General features: G+C 42.7%; 1 long non-coding RNA gene across 4 annotated transcripts; it reads left to right on the plus strand.

Moving 5' to 3' along the window:
- Positions 1-493: 493 nt before the first annotated feature.
- LOC307182502 lies at positions 494-22,019 on the plus strand. Of its 4 annotated transcripts, XR_013827185.1 has the most exons (7): positions 494-873; positions 10,433-10,702; positions 19,781-19,878; positions 20,426-20,557; positions 20,696-20,808; positions 21,088-21,238; positions 21,775-22,019. It is a non-coding gene; the product is annotated as an uncharacterized lncRNA (long non-coding RNA). The 4 variants fall into 4 exon arrangements; XR_013827186.1 differs by lacking the exon at positions 20,696-20,808; XR_013827187.1 differs by lacking the exon at positions 19,781-19,878.
- The last annotated feature ends 3,562 nt before the right edge of the window (positions 22,020-25,581 follow it).

Consider the following 25,581-nt stretch of genomic DNA (forward strand, 5'->3'; position numbering starts at 1 on the left):
AAATTATACTTACAACTGAAAGATTACTAGAACAAACAGATTGTCACTGAGTAATTGCAACTATGTTAGGCTAGTGAGACTCTGAGATGTAGTAGCAGATGATAAATCTAGCATTTCCAGTGGATCATTTTAGGAGATAATAGTGTCCAATAATAGTAATACATGTTTAACCCTTGAAAGTTGTCATACCGGCGAGCGCTGGAGCTTAAGTGAGGTGGGAGTGTGAAAATGGCAGCGGCTGAGGAGGAGCCGAAGCCCAAAAAGCTGAAGGTGGAGGCGCCTCGAGCGCTGAGGTGAGCGCTACCTGACATAGGGTGGAGGGTGACGGTGCCTGCCGCTAACCAGGGACCACGTGGGGTTGCGCGACCGAGGCGCCCGGCGGTATCTTCACCGCCGGCATGGGGCCCACGCACGGGACCGCTTGCTCGGGTAGCTGCCCGCCTGGCTGCGACGCTTCGCCCGGCGCCCGACCATTTTGGCCGAGTCGCTGCCGGCTCCGGAGACGCTCCGCCGTCCTTGGCCAATCAGAGCGCCGGCCGGGGATGCAGAGCCGGCTGTGGGCGGGCTACGGGCGCCACGTGGGAGCCCGCCTGCGCACGCCACGTGGGAACCTGCTCGCACCGGACCGCCTCTGAGGAGAGACAGTCGCGGGCACCTCCTGTTCCCTGGGGGATGTCAAGGAGAATGCCCAACGACTGCTCCACCCTGGGGCAAAGGCAGAATTCTTGGGAATTTTTCGTAAAGGTCGCGGAAGGGCCCCTTGACCTTCCTTTTCGTACATACATCGAACTGAATGATGGTATCTTTGGAGACCCTCTACCGGGACCAAGACCCCGCCTCCGAGGTTTTGCGGACGTGGCATTTGCCTAAACGGTTAGCAAAGCTTGATTTTTCTTTTTTTCTTTTCACTTTTCACATCAGTGGAGATAGTTCTGCACCTAAGATTTGCTTCACGTATGATTTGATGTTGTAGCTTTTACTTACAAAAAGTTATTGGTTAAAGTATTCCTTCCTAATAAGTATAAAGTGCAGTATGCACATTCCTTGATGATTTTGAAATGTTCCTTGGAAGGCAAAGATTTTTCTGTATAAAAATAGACATCAAACTGATTTAAAACTATTGGGACATTGGGCTTCCCTGGTGGCGTAGTGGTTGAGAGTCCGCCTGCCGATGCAGGGGACCACATGCCGCGGAGCGGCTAGGCCCGTGAGCCATGGCCGCTGGGCCTGCGCGTCCGGAGCCTGTGCTCCGCAACGAGAGAGGCCACAACAGTGAGAGGCCCGCGTATCGAAAAAAGAAAAACGAAAAACTATTGGGACACTCCTGATTATACAAGACAAATCTCATGTCTTCCAACATTACCCTTCTTCACCTGTGAAAGAACGAATCATTCATAATTGAAAAGGAGAGATCATTTAGGGGTTTGGTGGTGTGTTAACACCACTGTTTTGAATGGATGGTGACCAAATCCTTGCCAGTACCTTTAATGTATTCCTGTTATTTTCAAAGGGTCAGAGGGTTAGTGTGCCTACCTTATATGTGAAGAAAATACATTTTTTTTTAAAGTTTAAATTGTCATACCGATGTGTTTCTGAAGCTTCCTGCTTTTATCTCTATGGAAATCTATAGAAAAATTCAGTTTTGATTTAAGCTAAATTTGATTTAGTGTCAAGGATTGTTCAACTAGCTGAACATTCAGAGACAGCTTTGGATTTACATTTTTCATGTTTCCATTTCTGGGCCTGTAGAATTTATCAGATTCATTCTCACTGCCCATTGTTTTTTTGTTTGTTTTTTAGTTTGGCTAGAAGATTTCTTTATTTTCTTATTTTTAAAAAATAGATCTTTATTGGAGTATAATTGCTTCACAATACTGTGTTAGTTTCTGTTGCATAACAAAGAGAATCAGCCGTATGCATACATATGTCCCCATATCCCCTCCCTCTTGAGCCTCCCTCCCATCCTCCCTATCCCATCCCTCTAGGTCATGGCAGAGCACCTAGCCAATCTCCCTGTGCTAAGCTCCTGTTTCCCACCAGCCAACTATTTTACATTCAGTAGTGTATATATGTCAATGCTGCTCTCACTGCGCCCCAGCTTCACCCTCCCACTCCATGTCATAAAGTCCGTGTTCTATGTCTACCTCTTTATTCCTGCCCAGCAACTAGGTTCATCAGTGCCTTTTATTTTTATTTTTTTAAGATTCCATATATATGTGTTAGCATATGGTATTTGTTTTTCTCTTTCTGACTTACTTCACTCTGTATGACAGACTCTAGGTCCATCCACCTCACTACAAATAACTCAATTTCATTTCTTTTTATGGCTGAGTAATATTCCATTGTATATATGTGCCACATCTTCTGTATACCTTCATCTGTCAATGGATGCTTAGGTTGCTTCTATGTCCTGGCTGTTGTAAATAGTGCTGCAGTGAACATTGTGGTACATGATTCTTTTTGAATTATGGTTTTCTCAGGGTATATGCCCAGTAGTGGGATTGCTGGGTCATATGGTAGTTCTATTTGTAGTTTTTTAAGGCACATCCGTACTGTTCTCCATAGTAGCTGTATCAATTTACATTCCCACCAACAGTGCAGGAGGGTTCCCTTTTCACCACACCCTTTCCAGCATTTATTGTTTCTAGATTTTTTGATAATGGTCATTCTGACCAGTGTGAGGTGATACCTCGTTGTAGTTTTGATTTGCATTTCTCTCATAATTAGTGGTGTTGAGCATCTTTTCATGTGCCTCTTGGCCATCTGTATGTCTTCCTTGGTGAAATGTCTATTTAGGTATTCTGCTCATTTATTTATTTATTTTAACATCTTTATTGGGGTATAATTGCTTTACAATGGTGTGTTAGTTTCTGCTTTATAACAAAGTGAATCAGTTATACATATACATATGTTCCCATATGTCTTCCCTCTTGCGTCTCCCTCCCTCCCAACCTCCCTATCCCACCCCTCCAGGCTGTCACAAAGCACCGAGCCAATATCCCTGTGCCATGCGGCTGCTTCCCACTAGCTATCTACCTTACTACGTTTGTTAGTGTGTATATGTCCATGACTCTCTCTCGCCCTGTCACAGCTCACCCTTCCCCCTCCCCATATCCTCAAGTCCGTTCTCCAGTAGGTCTGTGTCTTTATTCCTGTCTTACCCCTAGGTTCTTCATGACATTTTTTTTTCTTAAATTCCATATATATGTGTTAGCATACGGTATTTGTCTTTTTCTTTCTGACTTACTTCACTCTGTATGACAGACTCTAGGTCTATCCACCTCATTACAAATAGCTCAATTTTGTTTCTTTTTATGGCTGAGTAATATTCCATTGTATATATGTGCCACATCTTTATCCATTCATCCGATGATGGGCACTTAGGTTGTTTCCATCTCTGGGCTATTGTAAATAGAACTGCAATGAACATTTTGGTACATGACTCTTTTTGAATTTTGGTTTTCTCAGGGTATATGCCCAGTAGTGGGATTGCTGGGTCATATGGTAGTTCTATTTGTAGATTTTTAAGGAACCTCCATACTGTTCTCCATAGTGGCTGAACCAATTCACATTCCCACCAGCAGTGCAAGAGTGTTCCCTTTTCTCCACACCCTCTCCAGCATTTATTGTTTCTAGATTTTTTGATGATGGCCATTCTGACTGGTGTGAGATGATATCTCATCGTAGTTTTGATTTGCATTTCTCTAATGATTAATGATGTTGAGCATTCTTTCATGTGTTTGTTGGCAGTCTGTATATCTTCTTTGCAGAAATGTCTATTTAGGTCTTCTGCCCATTTTTGGATTGGGTTGTTTGTTTTTTTGATATTGAGCTGCATGAGCTGCTTGTAAATTTTGGAGATTAATCCTTTGTCAGTTGCTTCATTTGCAAATATTTTCTCCCATTCTGAGGGTTGTCTTTTGGTCTTGTTTATGGTTTCCTTTGCTGTGCAAAAGCTTTGAAGTTTCATTAGGTCCCATTTGTTTATTTTTGTTTTTATTTCCATTACTCTAGGAGGTGGGTCAAACAGGATCTTTCTGTGATTTATGTCATAGAGTGTTCTGCCTATGTTTTCCTCTAAGAGTTTGATAGTTTCTGGCCTTACATTTAGGTCTTTAATCCATTTTGAGCTTATTTTTGTGTATGGTGTTAGGGAGTGATCTAATCTCATACTTTTACATGTACCTGTCCAGTTTTCCCAGCAGCACTTACTGAAGAGGCTGTCCTTTCTGCACTGTACATTGCTGCCTCCTTTATCAAAGATAAGGTGACCATATGTGCATGGGTTTATCTCTGGGCTTTCTATCCTGTTCCATTGATCTATATTTCTGCTTTTGTGCCAGTACCATACTGTCTTGATTACTGTAGCTTTGTAGTGTAGTCTGAAGTCAGGGAGCCTGATTCCTCCAGCTCCATTTTTCGTTCTCAAGATTGCTTTGACTGCCCATTTTTAAACTGCATTGTTTGTTATTTTGATATTGAGTTCCATGAGCTGTTTGTATATTTTGGAGATTAATCCTTTGTCAGTTATTTCATTTGCAAATATTTCCTCCCAATCTGAGGGTTGTCTTTTTGTCTTGTTTATGGTTTCCTTTGCTGTGCAAAAGCTTTTAAGTTTAATTAAGTCCCATTTGTTTATTTTTGTTTTTATTTCCATTACTGTAGGAGGTGGGTCAAAAAAGATCTAGCTGTGGTTTATGTCAAAGAATATTTTTCCTACGTTTTCCTCTAAGAGTTTTATAGTATCTGGTCTTACATTTAGGTCTTTAATCCATTTGGAGTTTATTTTTGTGTATGGTGTTAGGGAGTGTTCTAATTTCATTCTTTTACATGTAGCTGTCCAGTTTTCCCAGCACCACTTATTGAAGAGGCTGTCTCTTCTCCATTGTATATCCTTGCCTACTTTGTCATAGATTAGTTGACCATAGGTGCGTGGGTTTATCTCTGGGCTTTCTATCCTGTACCATTGATCTATATTTCTGTTTTTGTGCCAGTACCATACTGTCTTGGTTACTGTAGCTTTGTGGTATAGTTTGAAGTCGGGAAGCCTGATTCCTCCAACTCCGTTTTGCTTTCTCAAGATTGCTTTGGCTATTCGGGGTCTTTTGTGTTTCCATACGAATTGTAAAACTTTTTGTTCTAATTCTGTGAAGAATTCCATTTGTAGTTTGATAGGGATTGCATTGAATCTGTCGATTGCTTTGCGTAGTATAGTCATTTTCACATTATTGATTCTTCCAATCCAAGAACATGGTATATGTCTCCACCTGTTTATGTCATCTTTGATTTCTTTCATCAGTATTTTATAGTTTTCTGAGTACAGGTCTTTTGCCTCCTTAGGCAGGCTCATTGCTAGGTATTTTATTCTTTTTGTTGCAGTGGTAAATGGGAATGTTTCCTTAATTTCTCTTTCTGATTTTTTGTTGGTGGTGTATAGGAATTTCAGAGATTTCTCTGCATTAATTTTGTATCCTGCAACCTTACCAAATTCATTGCTTAGTTCTAGCAGTTTTCTGGTGTTATCTTTCGGATTTTCTATGTATAGTATCATGTCATCAGCAAACAGTGACAGTTTTACTCCTTCTTTTACAATTTGTATTCCTTTTATTACATATTCTTCTCTAATTGCTGGGGCTAGGACTTCCAAAACTATGTTGAATAAGAGTGGCGAGAGTGGACATCCTTGTCTTGTTCCTGATCTTAGTGGAAATGCTTTCAGTTTTTCACCATTGAGTATGATGCTTGCTGTGGGTTTGTCATATATGGCCTTTATTATGTTGAGGTAGGTTCCCTCTCTGCCCATTCTCTGGAGAGGTTTTATCATAAATGGGTGTTGAATTTTGTCAAAAGCTTTTTCTGCATCTAATGAGATGATCGTGTGGTTTCTATTCCTTAATTTTTTGATGTGGTGTATCACATTGATTGATTTTTGTATATTGAAGAATTTTTGCGTCCCTGGGATAAATCCCACTTGATCATGGTGTATGATCCTTTTAATGTGCTGTTGGATTCTGTTTGCTAGTATTTTGTTGAGGATTTTTGTATCTATGTTCATCAGTGATATTGATCTATAAGTTTCTTTTTTTGTGATCTTTTTTTCTGGTTTTGGTATCAGGTTGATGGTGGCTTTGTAGAATGACTTAGGGAGTGTTTCTCCCTCTGCAGTTTTTTGGAAGAATTTGAGAGGGATTGGTGTTAGCTCTTTTGTAAATGTTTGATAGAATTTGCCTGTGAAGCCATCTGGTCCTGGACTTTTATTTGTTGGAAGATTTTAAATCACAGTTTCAGTTTCATTACTTATGATAGGTTTGTTTATATTTTCTAATTCTTCCTGGTTCAGTCTTGGAAAATTGTACCTTTCCAAGAATTTTTTCATTTCTTCATGGTTATCCATTTTATTGCCGTATAGTTGTTTGTACTAGTCTCTTATAGTCCTTCGTATTTCTGCAGTGTCAGTTGTGAGTTCTCCTTTTTCATTTCTAATTTTATTGATTTGTGTCTTCTCCCTTTTTTTTTATCAGTCTTGCTAAGGGTTTATCAATTTTGTTTATCTTCTCAAAGAACCAGCTTTTAGTTTTATTGATCTTTGCTATTGTTTTCTTTGTTTCTGTTTCATTTATTTCTGCTCTGATCTTTATGATTTCTTTCCTTCTACTGACTTTGGGTTTCCTTAGTTCTTCTTTCTCTAGTTGTTTTAAGTGTAGGATTAGATTGTTTATTTGAGATTTTTCTTGTTTCTTGAGGTGAGGTTGAATTGCTATAAACTTCCCTCTTAGACTGCTTTTGCTGCATCCCATAGGTTTTGGGTCATCTTGTTTTCATTGTCATTTTTTTCTTTCTTTTTTTTTTTTTTAGCGGTACGCGGGCTTCTCGCTGTTGCGGCCTTCCCCATTGAGGAGCACAGGCTCCGGATGCGCTGGCTCAGTGCCCATGGCCCACGGGCCTAGCCTCTCTGTGGCATGTGGGATCTTCCTGGACTGGGGCACGAACCCGTGTCCCCTGCAACGGCAGGTGGACTCTCAACCACTGCGCCACCAGGGAAGCCCTTTTCTATGTATTTTTATAATTTATTCTTTGATTTCTTCAGTGATCTCTTGGTTATTTAATAGCACACTGTTTAGCCTCCATGTATTTTTGTTTTTTACAGTTTTTTTCCTGTAATTGCTTTCCAGTCTCATAGCGTTATGGTCAGAAAAGATGCTTGATATGATTTCAGTTTTCTTAAATTTTCGAAGGCTTGATTTGTGACCCATGATGTGATATATCCTGGCGAATGTTCCATGTGCACTTGAGAAGAAAGTGTATTCTGCCACTTTAGGGTGGAGTGTTCTATAAATATCAATTAGATCTATCTGGTCTATTGTATCATTTAAATCTTGTGTTTATTTATTTATTTTCTGTTTGGGTGATCTGTCCATTGGTGTAAGTGGGGTGTTAAAGTCCCCTACTATTATTGTGTTACTGTCAATTTCTCCTTTCATGGTTGTTAGCATTTGCCTTATGTATTGATGTGCTCCTATGTTGGGTGCTTAAACATTGATAATTGTTATATCTTCTTGGATTGATCCTTTGATCATTATGTAGTGTTCCTCCTTATATCTTGTAACAGTCTTTATTTTAAAGTCTATTTTATCTGATGTGAGTATTGCTACCCCAGCTTTCTTTTGATTTCCGTTTGCATGGAATATCTTTTTTCCATTCCTTCACTTTCAGTCTGTATGTGTCCCTAGGTCTGAAGTGGGTCTCTTGTAGACAGCATATATATGGGTCTGGGGTTTGTATCCATTCAGCCAGTCTGTGTCTTTTGATTGGGGCATTTAATCCATTTACATTAAGTTTATTATTGATATATATGTTCCTATTACCATTTTCTTAATTGTTTTGGGTTTGTTTTTCTGGGTCTTTTTCTTCTTTTGTGTTTCCTGCCTAGAGAAGTTTCTTTAGCATTTGTCGTAAAGCTGGTTTGGTGGCGCTCAATTCTCTCAGCTTTTGCTTGTCTGAAAAGCTTTTGATTTCTCCCCAAATCTGAATGAGATCCTTGCTGGGTAGAGTAATCTTGGTTGTAGGTTCTTCTCTTTCATCACTTTAAGTATATCCTGCCACTCCCTTCTGGCCTGCAGAGTTTCTGCAGAAAAATCAGCTGATAAGCTTATGGGGATTCCTTTGTATGTTATTTTTTGTTTTTCCCTTGCTGCTTTTAGTATTCTTCTTTGAATTCATTTTTTGTTCATTTGATTACTATGTGTCTTGGTGTGTGTTTCCTATGGTTTATCCTGTATGGGACTCTCTGTGCTTCCTGGACTTGGGTGACTATTTCCTTTCCCATGTTAGGGAAGTTTTCAACTATAATCTCTTCAAATATTTTCTCAGACCCTTTCTTTTTCTCTTCTTCTTCTGGGACCCCTATAGTTCGAATGTTGATGTGTTTAGTGTTGTCCCAGAGGTCTCTGAGATTGTCTTCAATTGTTTTCATTCTTTTTCTTTATTCTGTTTCTTTGCAGTTATTTCCACCATTTTGTCTTCCAGTCTGCCTCTGTTTTTCTGTTATTGATTCATTCTAGTGTATTTTTTATTTCAGTTATTGTGTTGTTCATCTGTTTGCTTGTTCTTTAGTTCTTCTAGATCTTTGTTAAACATTTCTTGTATTATCTCAATCTGTTCCTCCATTCTATTTCCGAGATTCTGGATCATCTTTACTATCATTACTCTGAATTCTTTTTCAGGTAGATTGCCTATTTCCTGTTCATTTATTTGGTCTTGTAGGTTTTTACCTTGCTCCTTCATCTGTCACATATTTTTTTGCCGTCTCTTTTTTTAAATTTTTTTAATGAGTGGGATTGTGTTCCTGTCTTACTGGTTGTTTGGCCTGAGGCTTCCAACACTGGAGTTTGTAGGCTGTTCGGTAGAGCTGGGTCTTGGTGTTGAGATGAGGAACTCTGTGAGACCTCACTCCGATGAATATTCCCTGGGGTCTGAGGTTCTCTGTTAGTCCAGTGGTTCCAACTTGGAGCTCCCACCACAAAAGCTTCAGCATGACCCCAGGCTCGTGAACCAAGATCCTGCAAGCCATGTGGGGCGGCAAGGAAAAAAAAAGAAAAATAACAAAGTAAAAAATAAAATTAGACTAGGAAACTAACAGATATGTTAGGATGAATATAAAAATAAAAATATAGATGAATCAATGACCGGAAGGTACATCAGTACCATGGTAGTAAAAAAGAGGAGGAGCTAAAAGAAAAAACAAAAAAGGGGGAGGAAGGGCCTTGGCTGTGGGGGGCAGGGCCTAAGCAAGGGTGAGGTTTGGGTAGTGGGCGGGGCCAATGCTCAGGACCCACAGGGCTGGAAAAGGCCCTGGAGGCTGTGGAGGGTGGGGCTTAGGCTCAAGGAACAGAAGGGGCCCAGGCGTGCCCTCACCCCTGGTCTCAGAGGGCAGGGGACCTCATCATGGAGCTCAGCAGGCTCCCCGTGTCTGAGTGGGCGGGGCAATAACCCTCCACTCCTCTGCCGCTCCTCCTGGAGGGCCCCTCCCGCCTGCCTCTCCTGATCCCCCTGCCCACCCTCCTATGCCCCCAGGACCCACGCAGCCTGGATGGGGCTCTGAAGGGGGGTACCAGCTTGGGAGCTCAGCAGGCTCCCTGGCCTGAGTGGGCCAGGCAATTGCCCTCTGCTCGTCTCCCACTCTTCCTGGAGAGTCCCTCCCAGAGAGTCCCTCCCACCTGAGTCTCCTGATCTCCCCAGCCTCAGGGGCACAGATCCTGTCTGGCCTCCACTTCTCCTCCCCCCTCAGTCCCCCTACGTCCTACCAGTTCATTGTGGGGTTCCTTCCATCTCCTTGGGGGTCAGAGTCCCCCACCAGCGGCCAAAAGGCACCCTAGTTGGGGGGAGAGGCTAACTTGGTGTCTTCCCACACCACCGTCTTGACTCCACCTCTAGACCTGCTTACTGTTTTTAAGGACAATCTCTAACTTCTGATATTTCTAAACAAGAGTCATTTGAAAAATACCTGTCATTTCTCATGGACTTAATGAAACTTTTTGCTTTTTTTTTTTTTTTTTTTTTTTTTTTTTGCTGTTCGCGGCCCTCTCACTGTTGTGGCCTCTCCCATTGCGGAGCACAGGCTCTGGACGCGCAGGCTCAGCGGCCATGGCTCACGGGCCCAGCCGCTCCGTGGCCTGTGGGATCTTCCCGGACTGGGGCACGAACACGTGTCCCCTGCATCGGCAGGCGGACTCTCAACCACTGCGCCACCAGGGAAGCCCAACTTTATGCTTTTATATCTGTCATTTCTCATGGGCTTAATAAAACTTTATGCTTTTTCAGCTGTGTAAAAGTTTAGAAAATTGATTCATTTTTTTCTTGCTTGATTCAACTATGTTAAAGACAGTCATCGGAGATGATGTTAATTTTTGCCTTTGTGTCTTATCTTCTTCAGTGTTTTTTAAACTTACCAAACAAGGAACTTCCCTGGTGGTCCAGTGGTAAAGAATCTGCCTTCCAGCGCAGGGGACGTGGGTTCAATCCCTGGTCAGGGAACTAAGATCCCGCATGCAGTGTGTCAACTAAGCTCTTGCACCTCAATGAGAGAGCCTGCATGCTGCAACGAAAGATCCCACATGCCTCAGCGAAGACCCTGCATGCCGCAACTAAGACCCGATGCAGCCGAAAAATAACCCCCCAAAAAATTTGCCAAACAAGGACACAGGTAGGTTCACTGATTGAATATTTGTTACGATCAGTATGAAAACGCTGATTTATAAATATTTCTGTTTGGTACAATTCTAGGTATAAAAGTAAAAAGATGTAAGAAAGGCAAAAGTAAAAAGCTATATAAAAAACAGGAAAACGAGGAGCACATAAAATTATTTTTAGAATTAAATCACAGCAGCTTTTACTTTAGTACCAACTATGACAAGATTTTTTCAACTTTTAAATTGGAATATTTTCAGTAATTCAAAAGTCTTGGAAGAATGGTATACATAACAGCATATATTAATAGCTTTTACCTCAGTTTACTGATTGTTAAATATTGTTAATATTTTCTAACAATCTAAAAAGTTACATCTTTTATTTGGGTAGTTGAGAATTATATCTTGTTTCTGTTTTTTTTTTTTTTGGTAGTTTGCTTCTTGGTGATTAGGTACAGAGACAAAAAGACCCTGTGATAGAATCATCCCCTCACTTTCATCAGTGCCTACCTCGTGGTATCTGCTACTTGTGAGCCATTCATTTAGGGCATGGGTTCTCTTGGATCATAGCAAGGGGTGAAGAGGGGAAATAAGTGAGTATTCTCTCTATAAGGTGTCTCCCTCCCCTCCCCCTCCTCTTTTTGATGAGTACTTACTGGTCTGAAGAATTAACCATGCGCATCGAAGCAGGGTGAATTCAATTTTCTTTTCTTCTTATCAAGTGAAGAAAGGTCAGTCTTTCTAGGTTTTTCTGGTGTAGTGTATCATCCATCAGAAAGTTTGCTATGATTTTGGATTCTGTTACATTTCCCACAAACCTGTCTTCAGAGTTAATAGTTTATAGCACTCTCGTTCAGATAAGAAGGATTGGCGCTGGAGGATTTATGATATCTAACCTAATTTTCCATCACCATACCTTGACCTTGGCTTTATAAGTTGTAGCCCATACAAAGCAATCGATTGCTACCCGATAGAGGCAACTGACCCTCTTTAGCTCTAGGGCAATAGCTAATAAGGTCTTGATAATTGTGATTTATCCACTGTCAGCGGTGATTGCATGTGCCTCTCTGAAGCTGCCCTGAATTGATGGATGCAACCTGTATGACAGGAAGCCAGTTCCAGAGGCTTTCTCCTTTTATCCTTAGCATTGCCAGGGCTCCTAGAATGGGACCGATGAAGTCATTTTTCTTTCACTGTGGTTTTTTATAATGAAATATGGTAAAAATTCATCTTCTCTTGAGCATGCCATTTTTCCCTTGTCAGATCTACAGTCTTTCCTTGACTGAACCGATTTGTTATCTACAAAAGCAGTGGCCTTGCACTTCCCTTTTGATTCAAGGAGCTCTGGGTTGACCAAGAGGTGTTTTCTTCTATAAATTTAGTAGTAGGTCAGCTCTTTCCTTAGCCAAGACATTTGGTTTCCCTTTTAATGAATTTGAGAGAAAAAGAAATATCTGTTATTGGTGACCCTCTGGAATACTTCAAACTGTCTCATCCTTCAGGCATCATTGACCAACACCCTAGGCAGTAGCAAAACCCTGTGTTAGGAGAAACCAAAACTAATTTTTCTGTATGTCCCAGGATTGAAAGATACCTTAGTCATTAGTAATAATGAGGATGTGATAATCTGGATCCCTCTTGTTTAAAGACGTCATCACATACGAATTTGAGGAGCACTCAGAGTCAAGCTCTTTGTGCTTCTGGCTTGTCTGAAGTGAAAGCCTGTTGGCATGTTCTTTAAAACATTGAATCATGGGTAGTACTGGATTTACTATTATCAGTAAAACAAGAAAGTAGCTGGGGCAAGAAGAGAAGATCTTATATCCTGATGTTCAGCCCTGCCACAATGATACAGTTTATATATTTTTTCCACTGGCTTTTGCTGGGTAGTATTTGATTTCAGTTCAATTTGCATCTGAACTCCTATTTGCTTTTGTGTTTGTCCAGATTTATTAAATAAAAGTGTGTTAAGCATTTCTTGGGCACAGGAAAATGAAGACTCCTTCAAGCTTTCTCAGGCCCTTTCTTCAGTATACCCCACCTTCCACATTATTATAATTGTCTGTTATGACACAGACCGCTAGTTCCCCTCAATATCCATTTTCTCTTTCTTCTGTACAGATAGAATTCCTTTTTTTTCTTTTTTAAAAATTAGTTATCTATTTTATACATATTAGTGTATATATGTCAATTCCAGTCTCCCAATTCATCCCCCCCCCCCCCCCCCCCCCCCGCTTTCACACCTTGGCGTCCATATGTTTGTTCTCTACATCTGTGTCTCTATTTCTGCCTTGCAAGCCGGTTCAAGTACAGACAGAATTTCTAGTTTTTAGCTGGGTGCATGGTTACCCTGAGAATAAAGGCTACATTTCCCTGTACCCTTTGCAGCTAGTTGTGGCCATATGACTCTATTCTGGTCATTTGGGATGTGAGGGAAAGTAATGTGTATAGCTTCCAGAAAGAAGGGCATGCCCTTTCTTTTTCTCTCTTTTACTGTGCTGAGTAGAATGTAAACATGACAGCAGGTCATCTTAGAGCTTGTGGACAATGGCAACCCTCAAAGGATGGTAGTGCAACAAGGTAGAAAGAGCCTTGGTCCCTGGACAACCCCATGGAATAGAGCAGATCTGTCAGCCCTACACCTTTATCTGGGCTGTTTCATGAGAGAGAGAGAAATCTTATTTAACTCACTGCAATTTGGGGTCTCTGCTTCATGCATCCGAACCTGTATTCTAATTAAAAACCTATTGTCTGGGGACTTCCCTGGTGGTCCATTGGGTAAGACTCTGTGCTCCCAATGCTGGGGGCCCGAGTTCGATCCCTGGTCAGGGAATTAGATCCTGCATGCCGCAACTAAGAGTCTGCACGCTGCAACTAAGAAGTCCGCATGCTGCAACTAAGACCCAGCGCAGCCTAAATAAATAAATAAGTAAATATTTTTAAAAAAGTGCTAAAAGATTTCTCAAAAAAAAAAAAAGAACCCCTCCCCCCAAACCTATTGTCGCCTTTCCCAGTGGACTGAAGCTCCTTGGGGATAGGCACTATGTTCTGGTCACCATTTGTGTTCAGCTAGTTCAGGACTAATTGGTTGGCTCTGGAGGTGGAACTGGAAACAGATTAGTTTTTTTCCTCCAAATGAAAGGACATTTTTAATGAGACACAATTACGTAGGGTACAAGTAAAACACAAGTAAACTTTTCTGCTGCCTCTTGCCTTCCTAGACTCAGTGGGGAGGGAAGGGGAAGGTCCCTAGGCAGAAAGGTAGGATAAGAAATAACCGGGCTTTGTCTAGTATCCATGGTCCACTAGGATGTCGCCACCCTCCCCTCTCTACTGTTGGTATGGTTGGAACCTAACCCTATATGCACCCTTGCCCTTCTGCCTAGGGGCTCTCCCCTTTCTTCCCCACAGAGTCTAGGAAGGCAAGAGGCAGGTGCATGTCCCATTGCCTTAGGCTATTCCACTGGGCTCTCCTTGAATGGGGCCTGCTCTGGGGTTCAGACTCTGGAAAGAATTTGTGCTGGTAGCCTAGGCAGCCTAATTACTATATCAAGGTAGACAGGCATTTAGGGGTTGGGTTACAGAATCACATTAAAGGCCAGATACTTAGGGGCTGGGACCCCCCGCCCCAGGCAAAAATGACTCATTGATCCTATAAAACATATGGATCCAAGCCAATTCTATGCTTACATTAAAAGCACCTTGTACCGTCATTGTCAAGTCATAAACCATAACAATTGTTTGGACAAAGAGAATTTAATATATACACTGTTAACTAGATATAAAGTTGTTAACTAAGTAAGTGAAAAGGCAAGAAAAGAGCACCAACGCATCACAGAGACAGCAACTGCAGGAAGCAACTACCACTCACAGGGTTTGGGCAGCAAAGACTAGCATTACTAAAATTTAGACACTGGGAGGCGGGGCCTGTGGGTGGAGCTCAGGCCTCAGGGACCAGCATCTCTGAGCTTGGAGAAGGATCCCTGTGGGCTTGAGAACCGGACCACTAGGAAGGAGACAGCAGCTGGGATGAGGCTAGTGTTACACATGTTGGAAAAACTGCAAACTGGATTTAAATACTTCCATGGGGGTGGAGGCAGACACATTGCTGGTGTGACGCTCACAGTACTTGTGAGCAGACAGGAGTCCCTTCTCTCTCTCCAACCTCCCAGTCTCCCTTGATCAGAGTGGAACCTGACAGGGAGACTGCTGGCCAGGCAGAAACGTGTTTTGCAGACGCCTAGTTCCAGCACCACAAGGCACAGCATAGAAAGATGGGTTTGGAGCTGAGAGACTAGAGCTTAGTAACTGGCACACACCTCAATGGTGTCTAAATTCAGACTGTTGCAAGTTGTGTCAACTAGCATGATAGGTAAGGCCTACAGACTTCAGCGACTTAAGGGACAATCTGGTGACTTAAAGGGAGAAAGATTTGTTCCAGGGAGATGAGGCACATAAAACATCACAGGGCTGGTGATAGGAAATAAGTCTCAAAGAATGCAAAGGATTTCCATAGGCAAACCAGTGTAAGAAGGATGCTCCAGTGAGAAAGAACAATAGACTCAAAGACCCAAAGGCGGGTCCAAACCCTTAAAAAGACTGAGTTACAGGGACTTCCCTGGTGGCACGGTGGTTAAGATTCCACCTGCCAGTGCAGGGGACACAGGTTCGAGCCCTGGTCCGGGAAGATGCCACATGCCGTGGAGCGACTAAGCCCATGCACCACAACTACTGAGCCTGCGCTCTAGAGCCCGTGTGCCACAACTACTGAGCCCACGTGCCACAACTACTGAAGCCCGCACGCCTAGAGTCCGTGCTCCACAGCAAGAGAAGCCGCCACAATGAGAAGCCCGCGCACCGCAACAAAGAGTATCCCTCGGGACAAAGCCTGAGCTACTCAAGCCTTTGGGCTTCCCTAGGATGAGGCAGGAGTTGGGGCATGACTGGGGGAGCCCAGGACCAGCGACCTCCTAGGAATCTCACCCTCAGAGTAGGTAGGATTTTCTATCAATTCTTCCTCTCTAAGGGTGATGTTTTATGCTGGGCTGACTTGGACAAATTACTTAAAATTTCTGCTTAGGGAAGATTATTCCCACTTGATAAATAAGGAGACTGAGGCTCTATAAAGTTAAGTAACATGTCCATGATCACAGAAGCAGCGACTCAGATCACCTGATTTCCTACTGGACATCATTGCCTGCATATCCCCGTGGATTCTCCAGCTGAGCACGGCCAGCATGAATGCCTTCCCTTCCTTCACACCTAGCGCCAGACCTTCTTTCTGGATCTCTGAAGTCAGTTGGTGACTATATGGTTTGGGTTCCTTCCTTCTTTCTACCTGCATGCCCCTACCTTACCCCATACAAGCAATCATGAAGTCTTGTAGATTTCACCCGCTAAATATACATTCTCTACTCTCTGTCGCTGCTGGCTTGTCTTTATTCAGGTACTCACTTGATTGCTGCTAAAGCTTTCCATAGGTCGCCCTGTTTCCAGCTTTGTCCTTCTCCAATCCAGGCGCCATTCTGAGTCCAGGGAAAGCTTTCAAAGACACAAAAATGTCATTCTCCTTCTTAAAAAGGCTTTCAATGGCTCCCATGGCTTCCTGGAGAAAATCCAAGATCCTTTATATTTCACAGTGAGGCCACCATAACATGGTCCCTATGAACTCCTCCAGCTTTGCTGGCCTCTGTCTCCCTATCTTGGGGTGGGGCAGGGGGACACCTGTGGCCGGGAAAACAGGGTCGAGGTTCACCTTGCTCCCTCCACTGACTAAGCTATGGGCAAGAAATCACAGTGATGCCACGTGGTGTTCTGTGTACCCCAGCAGGTCGCCTGCTTCTGATTTAGTGGCTGTGCTGCTCCAGCCTTTGCTCACTGCGGTGCAGCAGTGATGCAGACCCTGCGGGCTTCCGTTTTCTGTGCTGAAATGAGTGTGTGAGGGTGCCTCTGGGTATTGCTTCTGTGCTCTCTTGTCCTCTTCCTCTTTTTCTTTCTTTCTTCCTTTTTTAAAAAGTATAGTTAGCCTTTTGTCTCATTGCACCTGAGAAAACAAGATGGGTCACGGGCAGCTCTCCTGGAGCCATATGAGAAAATTCAGCCAGGGTTCTCCTCTTGCAGTGGCTGCTCAAGCCAGCTGGTCTGATCCGAAAATGCCGCCTCCATAAGCGCTGCCAGTGTTTCTGATAGTACCCCAAGGATATCGGCTTCATTAAGTGGGACTAAGTGAACTTCCTGGAATGGGTCACCCAACATACCTACCTTACCCCAGAAACAATGCTAGATCTTCGTACATAAAACAAACAGAAAGCGAAAACAAAACAAAACAAAAAACAAAAAAAAAAAGAAAAGAAAAAACTAACAAAGCAAAACAAAAACAACTTCAAAAGATAGTATATTTATACTAGACAGGAATCTTTTAATGCAAAGGGTAGAAACTCAATTCAAATTAGCTTAAGCCTAAAAGAGAATTTATTAACTTATTTAACTGGTAAATCTAGGGGTAGAGCTGGATCCAGGGATACAAATGTTATTATTATCATTATTATTTTTCTCTCTTTCTGTTCTGCTACTGTCTGTGTTGGCCACATTCTCTATTTCAAGATGTGTTCCCTGTGTGCAGGAGGTGAAGGGCGGCATGGCTGCAGCCACCCCAGAAGACTGAGAGCTTCTCTCTCTCAACATCTCTGTAAACTCCTGAGGAAAGACTCTGATTCATTCTGCTTTACTCATTTGTCCTACCTGCTCTCCCCCTCCCCTGCTCCCCTCAATCCCTGGGTCCAGGAGGAAGGGGAACACCACTTACTACAAAGGCCTAAGATCAGAAGCCCATTGCTATGGTCGATGGGTGGAGAACTCTGATTGAGGCTTCATCCAGAACCGCATAGAACTCGGGGGGCAGTTACCCAAAGAAATGGGGCTGTTGTTTTTAGAACACGGAGGAAAGGCATGTTGGGTAGACAAAAAAAAAAAGAAAGACAACCAAAGAGATATCTCTAGTATTATCACCTCCACTACAAACACCATCACTGTTATTGGAAACTACCATGTTCTAGGCACAGAGCAGGTCCTTTATTACACAGCCTCTGTCATAACATTACATATGACACTCACCATTTTATAGAAGAGGAAGCTGATGCTTAGAAAATTTAGCACACTGGCTCAGAGTCATGGAGCTAGTCTGTCTGAGGCCAGGCCCATGCACTTTGTACTGCACTAACCTTCTCCTGGTTGGGAAGTCCTCTGTCTTGACATTGTATGTTAATTATGGCTCACAGATGGCCCTATGAAGGAGCAACCGGAAGAGGACATGACTTTTAAAATTGACTTTTAGTCACATTGGCCAACTCATGTTTTTCTAATGTTGAAGGTGCATTTTTTTTTTAAGGGAATTCCTTTATTTTTATTATTTATTTATTTATGGCTGTGTTGGGTCTTCATTTCTGCGCAAGGGCTTTCTCTAGTTGCGGCAAGCGGGGGCCACTCTTCATCGCGGTGCGCAGGCCTCTCACTATCGTGGCCTCTCTTGTTGCGGAGCACAGGCTCCAGACGCGCAGCCTCAGTAGTTGTGGCTCACGGGCCCAGTTGCTCCGCGGCATGTGGGATCCTCCCAGACCAGCGCTCGAACCCGTGTCCCCTGCATTGGCAGGCAGATTCCCAACCCCTGCGCCACCAGGGAATCCCTGAAGGTGCATTTTTATGATCCAATCTGTGGAATGAGTTTAAAGAACCAGTACTTTTCTCTCATGGGCTGAATGTGACTGCTGAGGTGAAGATGAGGAGGGATGAGTTATTATTATTATAATATTTTTATGTGAAAGGGGCATCCCACGGTATCTTGTGCTCAGCAAATGTGACTTTCCTCCTCCTCTCAAGAAACAAACCAACAAACTGGGAAAAAACCTCTCTCTTGATTTTCCAAAATAATCCCAGCTTCACTATGCTTCCCAGTTCTAATAGATTAGGACTGAGTTATTTAACTGGAACAGGGCTGCATAAGCTTCATGCCAGGGACATGAAAGCCCACCTACAGACATTTTAAATTCAGTGTTGCCAATAAGCATTTGTAAAAACAGAAGCCTACAAAGCAGTTTTGCATCCATTCTTTACTTTGGATTAAGTTAAAAAATCATTTACAATGGGTTTGCCACTAGCTGTTAAAGACATGAAGCATATGGATAAGTATCAAAAACAAAAGCATGGAAACAATTTACCCTTGACTCTGAGCTACATAGTGGGTTGAGGGAAGAAGTCAATGTTACATAGATACTTAAACATATATACTGTATATAATTAAAATGTACTCTATCTCTTACAGAGTTCACACACACCCACACACAGTTTCAGTGCTCTGTGAACTTAAAATGTGGCTCACCTCTGCAGTGAAGAAACTTAGAGGCATTAATATGGAGCCTGGTTTTATCTTTTTTATTTTTATTTATTTATTTTGAAATCAAGATTTGGAGGAGTCTCATTCTCCGCAAATACAGATTCTCTGTATTTCTAGTATATTCCCTTCTGTCTTTTTTTTAAAAAATTGAAGTATAGTTGACTCACAATGTTGTGTTAGTTTCTGATGTATAGCAAAGTGATTGAGATATATATATATATATTCTTTTTCATATTCATTTCCATTATGGTTTATCACAGGGTATTGAATGTAATTCCCTGTGCTATACAGTAGGACCTTGTTGTTCATCTGTTTTTTTATATATAGTAGTTTGTATCTAGCCTGGTACCATCTTGATCATAGTATACTTCACTAGGCTGGGGGGGGACTCTCAAGGCACATGAAAAACGTTTATTTGACTTAAGTCTCCCAGTTATACGCCTTCAGTTAGTGGCTGGCTGTCACAAAGGGCTTACAGAGACTGTGGTGTTTATAGGTCACCATTGGTGTTGTCCCCTTCACAGTCTCCTGCTCAGGGTGGGAGGTCATATTTCGTTCCACCCTCCTGGTCAGGGGTGGGCACGCAGGCCAAGGTGAGTCAGGCTGCAGATGGGTCAATGGCCTCTAAGATGACTCAATGCCAAGCATCTGCCCAAACTGTCCAGATGGTGACCACACTGGAATAAGCAATTTCTTTGTCTTTAAGAGGATCAAGATGTAGAGAGAGTCGGTGGGTTTGAGAGTAGGAGCTGCAAATACGTGGAGAGGGCCTTCTGCAGATGCCACGGGGCCTCAAAGCCACAAGTAAGCTGAAGTCAAGAGGTAGAGGAAGGGCATGTAGAGCTCCCAGCCATCATGGTAACAGGTGTTCCTTGAATGGGACTTCCTAGGCCAGTGCATTTGGGAAACACCACATGCATATCCCCTCTTGGAGAGTCACAAGGTGCTTTAGTATTTTAAAGATTCTGAAGATCCCACAGCAAGAAACTTGTCTAAACACTGTTAACTCAGTGTTTCCCAGATGTATTTGACCACGGAACTCTCACCTGTTCCCATTTTACCATGTTCCAGGGAACGATGTTTGGAGTGGGAGCTGGCATGTGGGTGGGAGTAAAAGGAGAAATGGCAGCAGAAACAGAGTGTTGGCTCTGTCGAGTTCCTGGTCGTTAGATCTGTTCTACACTCCGAACTGCATTCTAGTTGTCGTGAGCCAAGGTCTGTCCTTGGGCTGCCATGGTATTTTAGAGTTCCTTATTTCCACCAGTATTCCTATCTCAAACCTCCACTCATTAAGATGAATTGAGTCTTTTTACTTGTAACTAAGAGACTAACTAATGTAACCGGATGTTAGCTGTGTCTCCCCAGATACTACGACCAGTGACAAATGTCCCTACTTCCTTGTGAGACGTTGGACCACCTATGTGGGATGTGCTAAGAGACCGTGGAACTGGTGTGGCCAGTATTCACCCCTCCTGTGCTTCAGGTGAGGGGGAAGAGGAGGGAGAATCATCATGGGGGTGGACAGTGAGAATCCTTTGGAGAAAGAGTTGTCAGTGTGTCTTCCTCGGGGATGGGGGAGCTGTCTCCCCCAGCGTAGTAAGCCAAATCAGGGGGCCTTCAGAGTTTCAGGTGGAGGGACTGGTGCCTGTTTTCACAAGAGCTGGCAGAATGAAGCAAGAAGGCACTGATGGAGGAGCTGGACTCCCGTGGGTGCAGGAACTAAGGTGTGAACAGGTGAGGACCCATGACAGAGGGAGTGGAACTTTACCATAATAAAGAGAATCTCATGGAGGGGCAAGGTGAACCCAGCATCAAGAGTCTGGAGGTGGACAGTAGGGACACTAGAGCTGAGGGGATGGCATCTGTGGCCAGAATAGGGAAGAACCTTTGTATTCTATTACAAGTTAACTACTAAAGGGATGTTGCCTGTAAGCTTAAATTATACATAATGGCCAATTTCTGGGAACTCTGCCTCCCAGGTAATGAGCACTAAGCTAAAATACCTTTGTTTAGCTCACTGGAAACATCCTGACCAGGCCCACCTGTGAATGACTGCAGGGAGGAAGAAATTAACACATCCCCTCCGAAGGCTGATGGGAACCAGGAAATGCTTGACTTTACGCCTGCCCGTTTTAGTATAAAAGAAGCCTGAATTCTGACTCAGGCAAGATGGTTCTTTGGGACATGAGCCCACCATCTTCGTGGTCTGCCAGCTTTCTGGAAGTTGCTATTTCTTTTTTTTTTTTTTTTTTGCTGTACGCGGGCGTCTCACTGTTGTGGCCTCTCCCGTTGCGGAGCACAGGCTCCGGACGCGCAGGCTCAGCGGCCATGGCTCACGGGCCCAGCCGCTCCGCGACATGTGGGATCCTCCCGGACTGGGCCACAAACCCGTGTCCCCTGCTTCGGCAGGCGGACTCTCAACCACTGCGCCACCAGGGAAGCCCTGAAAGTTGCTATTTCTTGCCGCAATAACTCGTCTCTCAGTTTACTGGCCTGTCCTGTGGCGAGCAGTATGAGCTCGGACTAGGTAACAGTACCATCTATAGTGGTGACTACATCAGGGTCCTTGGTGGGGAGGAGGGTTCCCCTGTGAGGAAGAAGTGTTGGTAATTGTGTGTCTGCTGTGCTGAGGCCTGCTTTTGGATTACAACTGCACCAGTGGAAGAAGATTTCACTCTCCCTATCTCTTTTCCCTCCTAGCACTCCTGGTCCCTGGGGGACCCAGAGGCAACAGAGGGCACAGTGGAGGAGGCATAGAAGGAGCTGACTACGGCCCATGCATCCCATTCTCAGCAGTTTTCCTAGCAGAGGTAGGTCCCAGTTGGGGGAAGAGAGAAGTTTTAACTGAATGTGAGTTTGGAGATTGGCTTTTTGACCAGGCGAGAATTTTTGCCTAAAATGACCACAGGACTTTTATGCTCTGAGGGACTGGAGACTCTTTGAGCCTCAGGTTGGGATGGAGAAGGTCTGCATGTGAGTTTTGCAGAGGACATGCCTTTGGCTCATTCAACCCTGTACTCTACGGACCCAGAGTAGGACATAGCTAAACATCAGTATGAAGTGTTTAGAAGTGTTTACACTGCTTCCTAAGTAACTCTGCGTGAACTAATTCTAACATGAAAGCTTTTGAACACTTACACTGCATATCTGATTAACACAATCAATTCATATGGGTTCAAGCACTGAACACTGTTAAGCACCTCAGCTGGATACTGGGACTGTGAGGGTGAATAGGAGTTGCTTCCTGTCCTCAGAAGCATGCAGTCTAGTGTGAGAAGCCCTAGTCCAACCTGGGGCTTTCCTCCTTCCGGCTGTAGAAGAATCACAGTGCTGTTGGTTTAAATGTGTCGTCACTCCTAAGTCTGATTTGGTAGGTCTGTGTTGGGACCTAAGAATCTGCATTTTAACAAGTATCTTGTTCTAAGACCACCCGTGGAAAAATAATATAATAATATTATTTATATAAAAATAATATATATAATATATAACATATAATATATATAAATTATATATATTTAAATAAATAAAATTATATATATATAATATAATAATAATCTAGCCTTCTAATCAGCACCACATACCAAAGCAGTTTAAAAAAATAAATTTATTTATTTATCTGTTTTTATTTTTGGCTGTGTTGGGTCTTCGTTGCTGTACCCAGGCTTTCTCTGTTTGCGGCAAGGGGTGCTACTCTTCCTTGCAGGGGGAGGGCTTCTCATTGTCGTGGCTTCTCTTGTTGCAGAGCACGGGCTGTAGAGCGCAGGCTCAGTAGTTGTGATGCACAGGCCCAACTGCTCCGCGGCATGTGGGATCCTCCCGGGCCAGGGCTCAAACCCGTGTCCCCTGCATTGGCAGGCAGATTCTTAACCACTGCGCCACCAGGGAAGCCCCAAAGCAGTGTTTACGGCATTAGAACGTGCATTACTGACTGCCACAGAATTTGCACCTAGGATAGTATTACCTACTTGGATAAAGTTTCTGCCTGTTCTTCATTACATCAAATGAAAACAGCTGGATAGATTTTCATCAAATTAGAAGAGCATGTTTGGGCTTGTCTGACTTAAAAGACAGGGCAAAGGAAATGAACTTTGGGAGTTCCTAAGGAGGGGGTCCTTTGCAGAGAGGCAGCCATCTTCAGAGCAGTGTCAGGCACTAAATTCTGACAACGCTGCTTTTCCCAAGAGCAGGCTGGGCTTAGGGTGGAAGCAGCAGGAGTTTATTGATTTAACGGTGGTTAATGATTGATGTGAGTGGCCTTGGGGAGGCCAGGTACCTGATAACAGAATTTTCACAAAAAAATATGCAGGAGAAAATGGACTATAAGGGTGTGAACACAGAATTTTAATCCCCATTCAGCTGTTCGTCATGGAAATTTGGCCAAGGGTTCTTGCTTTCTCTGTTTTCCTGATTTTATAATTAGGACACTGCTGACTCTTTTTCATAAGGTTGTTGTAAGGAGTCATGAATGAAATGCCGTGTGAGCACTTGGAAACTTTATAAAGATGAGTATTTTTTTAAAAAGATGAGTTTTGTTGTATGTTAAAAATGCGGAATAAGTTAAATTTTATTGCAATATCTTGGACTTGGTTTAATCTGGCTTCCCTTATAGTGTATTGTTTATTTTCCTTATCGTCTATTTTGATGACTCGGTTTACAAGTGTGATGCAATTTTGAAATCACATGTGATTAGATTGAAAAAATGTAACATGGGAAACAGGGCAATTGGAAAACAAAGGGTAGGCGTATTTTTAGAAAGCCGAATAGGACTTTTAGAGATAAAACAAGCGTGGAGAAGTATGCTAAGCAACCGACTATGGACTTACAAATAGAGGAGTTCATTCTTTTGGTTATTAATTTGCTAAGGGGCCTTGAGCCATGAATATAGATGAAATCTATGAAAAATTGACACATGTATTTAAATCAGAGCAATATATCACCACACCTAAGAGATGGTGCAATATGAAAGTCTTAAATATTTAACATAATGCTATGCCATATAATTACAGGTATGGCATTATCTTTAATAGGAGCTGATTAATGAGGGTGACATAAAGCAAGGATGAATATTAGCTATTCAGACACTGATGTTCAGAGAGCCACCTGAATAGTCATTTTTCCTCTAAGTCCTATTCCTTAAGGATTATAGAAATGTCAATTGTTTTTGCAGAGTTTCCATTTCAAGAAGCAGTTATTCATAATCCCCAGAGAACTCTTCCTTAACAGACTACAATAAAACTTAGACTTGATGGTGGTGACATTTTAGACCTAAATTACTGCCTTCACGGTTTAAATAATTATCCTGCTATGTCTGTGCAAGGGACTTTCAAATTATTCACTTCATTCCTGGCTTATCTCTCATCTCCACCACTCGACCAGTTTCTTGTCCCTTACAACTGAATGCAGGAGGCTGAATTTCTATTTTCCCCTTAAAATTATCCTGCTTGTTAGTCGTACTTCCAGGGTAATTCATCTAAAATAGTGTTTTTAACAATTCTTCTCAAAGGTCATCTCTGGCTGTCCATTTCTTTTTCCATTTTGGCACTGAATAGCAGCTATGCACTGGTCCATCCTGGGATTTATATGTTTCTTCATCTCTCTTTCTCTGTTTCTGTACTTTCTTCCTCAATGGTGATTCTCTTTCTTTCTCTCTCTCCATACATATATGTGTGTGTGTGTGTATATAAAATTAAAAAAAATTATTTATTTATTTGGCTGCATCAGGTCTTAGTTGCGGCACATGGGATCTTTTGTTGTGGCGTGTGGGCTCTTCATTGTGGCACGAGGGCTTCTCTAGCTGTGGCATGAGGGCTCAGTAGTTGTGGTACGCGGGCTAGGTTGCCCTGTGGCATGTGGAATCTTAGTTCCCTGACCAGGGATTGAACCCTTGTCCCCTGCATTGGAAGGCGGATTCTTAACCACCGGCCCACCAGGGAAGTCCTTATAATTTTTTTCTTTACATAGAGTTTTTGTGAGCAGTTTTAGGTTCACAGCAAAACTGAATGGAAGGTACATATACCCCCTGCTCCTACACATGCATAGCCTCCTCCATTATCAGTGTCTCCCACCAGAGTGGTATATTTGGTACCACTGATGAACCTACACTGACACATCATAATCACCCCAGCGTCCATCACTTACATTACTCTTGGTGTTGTACATTGTATGGGTCTGGATAAATGTCTAAGGACATATATCTATCTTATAGTATCATATAGCAAAGCAGTTTCACTGTGTTCTACCTATTCATCCCTCCCTCCCCCTAACTGTCAATTTTTAAAATAAATAATTGTTCAGTGCCTGTTATCTACTAGGAATGGACTAGTTACTTAAAAAACAAACTAAAAATAAGGTCCTATGTTATTAAGAATCTTACAGTCTGTGGGAAACCAATTATGTAAATAATTAACCTAATGTAATACGCTAAATTGCTTTAAAGTGGTTGTGTATCGGTGTCAATGGTGCCATGGGAGAAATGGAGCTCATAAGTCAACCTGGGGAATGTCAAGG

This window comes from Stenella coeruleoalba (genome assembly GCF_951394435.1).
Source record: "Stenella coeruleoalba genome assembly, chromosome: 2".
NCBI lineage: Eukaryota > Metazoa > Chordata > Mammalia > Artiodactyla > Delphinidae > Stenella > Stenella coeruleoalba.